This window comes from Trichoplusia ni, chromosome 4 (genome assembly GCF_003590095.1).
Source record: "Trichoplusia ni isolate ovarian cell line Hi5 chromosome 4, tn1, whole genome shotgun sequence".
In the NCBI taxonomy this organism is placed as follows: Eukaryota; Metazoa; Arthropoda; class Insecta; order Lepidoptera; family Noctuidae; genus Trichoplusia; species Trichoplusia ni.
Genome location: NC_039481.1, coordinates 2427070 through 2433889, shown reverse-complemented (window position 1 = coordinate 2433889; position 6820 = coordinate 2427070).

The following is a 6820-nucleotide window of genomic DNA, read 5'->3' as shown; positions in this document are numbered from 1 at the left end:
CTCGCACATCAATAACCATTTTGACAGTTAAGCCGCCATTTTTCATTTGGCGCAACGTTCAAAAGTGGAATCCGAGCAAAAATCGCGCAGTCAGAGGTCGCGTTCGAAACAAAAAACCTTCCTTGTACCGAGGCACGCGCAAACATCGAAACTGCATCGGGAATCCCCTTTTAAACCCCTTATATTGCAGCTTTAATCTCAGTGTGGAAACTTTTACCGTAACTAACGCAGCGATGGAATACGAGGTGGAATTTTCCTCTTCTAACGTGGGAGCGGGGCGGTGTAGTAGATCAACTTCCGAGCCATTTATTCACAAATCGAGTTATTGCACCTCTCGCAGATCGCTTTACATAGGTCATTTGTGGAAATTACATGTCGCCGCAACTTTTCGTTTTCAGTTTAAGATTAATGAATACACCGGTAGCAGTGTTTTTGTTTTGATAACGGTCTGCAATATCTCCCTGAAAGAAGCTCACGTTTTCTTAATTTCCTCCTTCAAAACGGTGCATAAGCCTTGATTTATGACAGCGTGGCGCGGATAAATTTGTTTATGTTTATCATCGCTGAGCTTTAATAAACACAGCTTTAGTAGCATGCAGTTTCGCGTTTATTCTCATCAAAACGTCGTAATATATTTTGAATTTAAACCCTTGTCCCATTAGGTCGTCTGTTTGCAGGATTCCACAAAGGCAAATCTAGTTATAAGTGTAACGCCGCGCGTCCAAACACTGTTATCCGTTTATTTCGCTACGTACTGTTGCCGCATATCGCAAATTAAATAACGTGTTTCGACTATGAATAATAGCCGGGCCCGGCCTCGAACGCGCCCTCACCATGCTACAGTTTCAAATTTAAAATAACAACAATTTTATTGTTTATGGTTGAGAACGTCCGGGTACTCTCAAATTTGGAACTTGTACACGTTTGTTATACATTTCATGGCATCACTGATGGCCAATGTTACCGAAATGTTCGTTTGAATTTCGAAATTCTTTTTTCGATCTTACTTTTATGTTATTTCTTGGAATGTTTCCTTTTTACCCAATGCTGCGAAGGAACAAAGAGGTTGTATACTTACTAATAAAAGTATACGTACTTTTTGTTTAGGCGTTTGTTTTGGTACAATTCAATGTGTTATTTCATTTACAGTGTAAATAATATCGGAGTTTAACTTTATTTTATTACATTTGTGTTTTCCCACTTTCTTTAAGGATCAATAAATAAAGCAGAAATGTAGTGTGTTTGCTTTCTTACCTTGACCTATACTACAGCTTGCTTAAGTTTATGCTCTTTAACTCATCCCGATTCTGGTCTAAAGTATACTCAAATGCGCTTTTTAATCGTTTTATCCCTAGTGATAGATAAATACAATATTAAAAAAAATACAAATATTAACACAAATACAAAACCAGTGCTTTTACAACTGAGTGACAACGCAATTAACAGTGCATCAGCTTGTTATATTTTGAAATCCGTGAAACAAAAAGGCCGTGTTATCCACTTTTCATAAGGCCGGCGCTACAACACAAATTTCGCGTATCATACCTGGCCGTAGTTTCATAAGCTTTATTAAAATTCCCGTCGCAGGGCGGGGTCCGATTCTGGGATATCGTGCGCTAGCCTTATTATATCCGATCTCGACGCACGCGAACGTTTTGACGTACTAATTGCAGGCGGGGTTGTTAGATACGAGTCACGGCATACCGTGGGGTGTAAAGCGGCCTTATTACAACCTCTACACGGCAACCTCCTAACAATTCCAACAGAATAGGGATTTAAGTGTACCGGGACGAATATTTTGGGACATTGTTGAGTGAGGAATGTAAGTAACAATGTTGTGAGTTTTAGGCACGATGTGACGTTAATTTGTAAGTGTGATGCTGTATATTGTAATGCCTACGAACACTTACATGTATAAGTAATTACGTGGCGATGAGGGTCTGCGTGTGTGTGTGTGTTTGTGGAATGTTACCGGTAGGACGCGGAATGCTGTCTGTTCTTACATTGTTTTTCGTTATGAGAAAATTCTATATTTAGGTACATCAAGTTTCACAGGAAACATGTTATATTAACACAAAAAGGTAATACGACTGATGCGTATAGCTGTTTGATTAGTCTAAAGGCGTTTACATGGAAATGCATTAGATATACCACCATTAAATGTAAATAAATATTCGCATCGTAAAAGTCTCCGCGACTAATAAATGCGACGCCATTAAGCTCACACGTAAGTGCGATATCCTTATTGACGTAATATATTTGCATCCTTACTCCTTAACGTATTTCTCCGCCATGCTTATTCAGTTCGTTTGCAACCGGTGCACGCGATTGGCGCCATTTTTACGATTATTTTAAATTTCGACCGTAAAATCCGAACGTCCACGACGCTTGCTGCGAACGACTTCGCTTTTATAGGCTGTAAGAAATTGTGCTTGAGTAATAGCGAATATAGGTTTTTGCTTTTTTATTTTGATATTAAAAAAGTATTGATTTTTTATGCAAATCACTCAGAGTTGTTTCGAAGAAAATATTTTTTGGTAATACGGTCTGGTTTGCTACCTTACATAAAAACTAAATTTCCCTGCATTCGAGGACAGCTTTATAATAAAATCGTAACATAGCATTATGCACGTATAAAACCTTAATTTGTACCATTTATTTACACAATATACCCCAATAATCATAATAATAGTTCTCCGTAGCCTACAAGGCTTGCGTGACATCTCAACTATATTTTTTAATGTTCCGAAACAAAAAAAGGTCAGACCACATTCGTCCTACTTGCACACGCAAACAACTAATGTTTCAATTTTTTAAGCTGATGCTATCTTTGTAAATGCATCGTGTATTTATATGTAATTGTTTAAAAAGTTTCCCTAATTTTGTTAGCTTGAGGGGAATTCAATAATTGGTAATTTTAAGGTCAAGTTAAGTGACGTTTTAGTTTTTGAAAAGATAAATTAGTTTATGGTCTGATGAGTAAGGGTATGTGGCTTAACGCCTTCAACTAATTGAATTAAGTATTAGAATTTTACTTCATATTTTGATGAAATAATTTCATAACCTTTTTTTGTTCAATAATTACCTACATTATATGCGACACAACTACTAAGAATTTATGTTTCAGCTCACTGAATAAATAAACACAGCAACTACCAACAAATTAACTTATTAAAACTAAAATTAATCATAATGAAATAATATCGTCGTAATTCCCAAAACTGACGAATAAATTATTCGCGCCATTTCCCAAACAACATGGCGGCATATTCATATGAAGCGTGATTTGCAACATTGGCCCTGATTATACCATCAACATCGTGACAGCTGTTCTATCAATCATATTCTATCAGCTCTCATGAAATCAATTACGGGCAACAACTGTTGCACAACCAATGTCCTACAAAATATAATTGCTCCGATGTGATGAACAAATCACGTGTCATTCTATCATTTCGATACGTTAACTCGAATATTGTTTGAATGTTTGAATTATCACTCAAAGTGGAAAGCTGGGAGTTTCAGTTGATGAATGTTTTGCATTGTTTAGTTTTAATAAACTTTCGTCGGTCGCGGTTGAAAGTTGATCGTTGAAGAGACAGCCGTGTGTGTAAAATGTATCTACACGTGATACATATTTGTAACTTAAAGTTAAATGCTATTGTGAATAGCGATGTGAATTCGGATTTGTAATTGAGTTTGTAATATTGAAACAGCTGGAGCGAATGGAAAAGAAAATCTTATGTTTAAAAGGATTTTAGCTCTTTTACAAGTTCCACCCCATCCCTTAGGTATAAACACTGTCATGGCGCAGCACTACGTCACGCGATGACGTCACCTACCAAGGAGCTGGGGACGTGTGTTATCGCGCACATACATCAAACTAATGACCTGCCGGTGGATCACCGCGCTCCTTATATTGCGACATTTCGACGTTCGTAACCAATGCCCGATGCCCGATGGCGCACAGATAATAAATGCAACTTTTATAAGGCTTTTTATCGCAATGGAACGGAATTTATGCGTTCACAGCGGTTTAACTGTTCCCACGGCGATGCTTTATCGCCGAATGCTTTTTTAATTTGCCCATAAAGTATTCGCCTTGATGATACATTCAATTAATATTTTAATGCGCTTTAAATATTTTGATAGTCGTCTCTCGTAAATTTTATCTAATTCGTAGATATGCATGAATATTTAGTAGATCATTACTCATATTATGACATAGATGTGATGGCCCTTCCGCCATATGCCTCGAAATTACCTTATAATCGAATCAACAACTACCAACGAAACATTCGGTAAATGTTTCAATCTGAAAGATATAACCATTTGAAGTAGTTCTGAAATCAATCATGCCATCAATACTCGACTAAACTTATCCGATTACACACATAGTGCATAGACCACGGAGCCAAATTCTATTCGCAGTAAAACAGAGCTATGTCTGTGTACGCTTCAGCACGGAAGCGGGCAGTGCATTTGGCCGCGAATTTAGCGAAGTTATTCGTCGAGCGTGGAGCGCGCGGCCGGTCACTCGCGTATTGTTCCCGCCGTCCGCCGCCGTCCGCATCGCCTACGGAACCCGGTTCCGTTCGCTGCCACATAAAGAACCCCCTTTATTGCTCGCTGCTCGTGTGTGTGTAATCTATGCGTAGTAAAACCCTGAGCAAGAAAACTAATTCGACCATAAAGATCGCGGCGTTTTTGCCTGCCATTGTGAGCGGAGTTTTCATTTTGTTTCCGTCGTAATCGCAGAAGTAATAAGCGGTGACCATATTTATGCTCTATAAATTAGACTGACCTATTCATTGTTCTAACGCAGTATAATGGGAACGTTAACCTATTTTTCAGGCGGAAAGCGTTGAAATTCTTGTTTCCTAGTTAGTTTCTAACATCGCAGAGAACGTAACTATTAACTATGTAAACTAGACATTTGTTTTCAGGTGCGTTAACATCAGTTAAAATAAGCATAAAGCCGTTTCCCCGGCAGCCGGCTCCGGAAGCGGCGGCTATTCCGCGAGAATCTTGTTGAATTATTTGTGTAAAATGGCCGCTCGCGACCGTCACTTAAGCTTTGTCCTGCGTGGCGTCCACAAGCACGGTGTGTGAACATTATGGCGATATAAAACCGCTAATTGTTCCAGTAAAATGCACGCTTTTTCGCAATAAAAATTCTCATACACCAGCGAAAATAAACCAGCACTATAGAGGAGCATTAAACCGACGGACGTAATTAAATTTGCAATAATTTCATTTGTTATAATTTCCCACCATAATCGTATTTAGTAGTTATTCAGTAATAACATTGTTATTTGTAGCTATAGCTGCGGGTGAGCTCGTAATCACAGGTTTATGTAGACACTATGCGGAGCCGAGACGATTCATCCACATTAAAACTGTAATGGCAACACATTTCCACTCCAATATATTATGATTACGAGTCCTCTATGTGCATGCCCCTTTTTGTAATGAACGCTAGTGCTTCTACTGAACAAGATCACGTTTTAACTTTTCATGTATCCATTATCCATATCCAAAAATATTAAGGTACACCCTAACATTTGAAAGTTCGGTAATTGGAAGCTTACGTAAGCCATACTTCAGCACTGCTAATCGGATACTTCACAAATACAATTAAAGACGACAGTTTTTGCCAATTCCGCCGGCGATAGTCATTTGTTCCGCTTTTATCGTTACACATGCGAAGTGGAACAGTTATTAGTTTCGTTTGTCAGATGTAAGTAGGTGCTTACTATTATCTCAGTTCCCGGGCTACACAACCTAATTAAAAACAACAAGCGAGTTGGCATCGGGAGATTATTCGTTGTGTAGGGCGCGGCCGTAACAAATATAATAAATTAAGTCGACGCGTCGTAATCGATCGTGTGTAGCATCGAGATGTTGACTTTTCAATTAAGTCGACTGCCGATCTTGTGCCGACAACCGTACGATTAATCAATCGTGGTCGGACGAATCGGGTCCCGCCCGGTACCACGGACGCGCCAAAATTATCACGAATTAATGGACCCCCGGTCTGGACACGGAACTGTGCTCACTCATGTTTTATTTACTCGTCTCGTCCTGGAATAGAAATAGGCAAGGGACGCCTCTCCTCATTTACCTAATAGATTGGTATTGGTTTAGCATCACGTTTCTCCGCTTCTTTTATACTAAGAGCTGAGAGAAAAATCGCTAATATGTACTTTAGTTGTTGCGTTGAACTTTAAGAAAATACATTTAACGCTTAAGAAGTGGAGACTTGAAAACTTGTTACTATTTGAGTATCTTTTTTCCAATCAATTCCCATGGTGTTTATTTAAATCTAGCATGCGTCAAAATACAATTTTATAAATGAACTTATTAATAGTTCCATTAACTATAAAAGAGATTGAGATTAACTATTAATGGAGGCAAGAGTTGGACAAAACGAAACCTTTTTCCTAATTATTCATGTTTCAGAATTGGCATCACAATAAAATCTTAAATAGACTTCAATATACACGAGACATTAGATTCAAAATCGAGTGTATCCGTGAATGCGAGCAGTGAGTTCGGCACCGGTAGTTGGTCGTGATCTATCGGGCCGACATTTCCGACTCGACCCGATAGTCTATGCACGAAGTAATTACTTTTAACATCAATCTTGACCCGGATTGGAGGATTGTGTTATGATTATAAGAACAATACTCTATTGGATCACTTGAATATACGTTGTTGATTGGACTAAACATGTTCATTGTTTGGTCAAACAAAATAAATGGATAACAATATTGAATGATGTATTCAAGTTTCGTTCTCTAATTAATTGTTATTAACT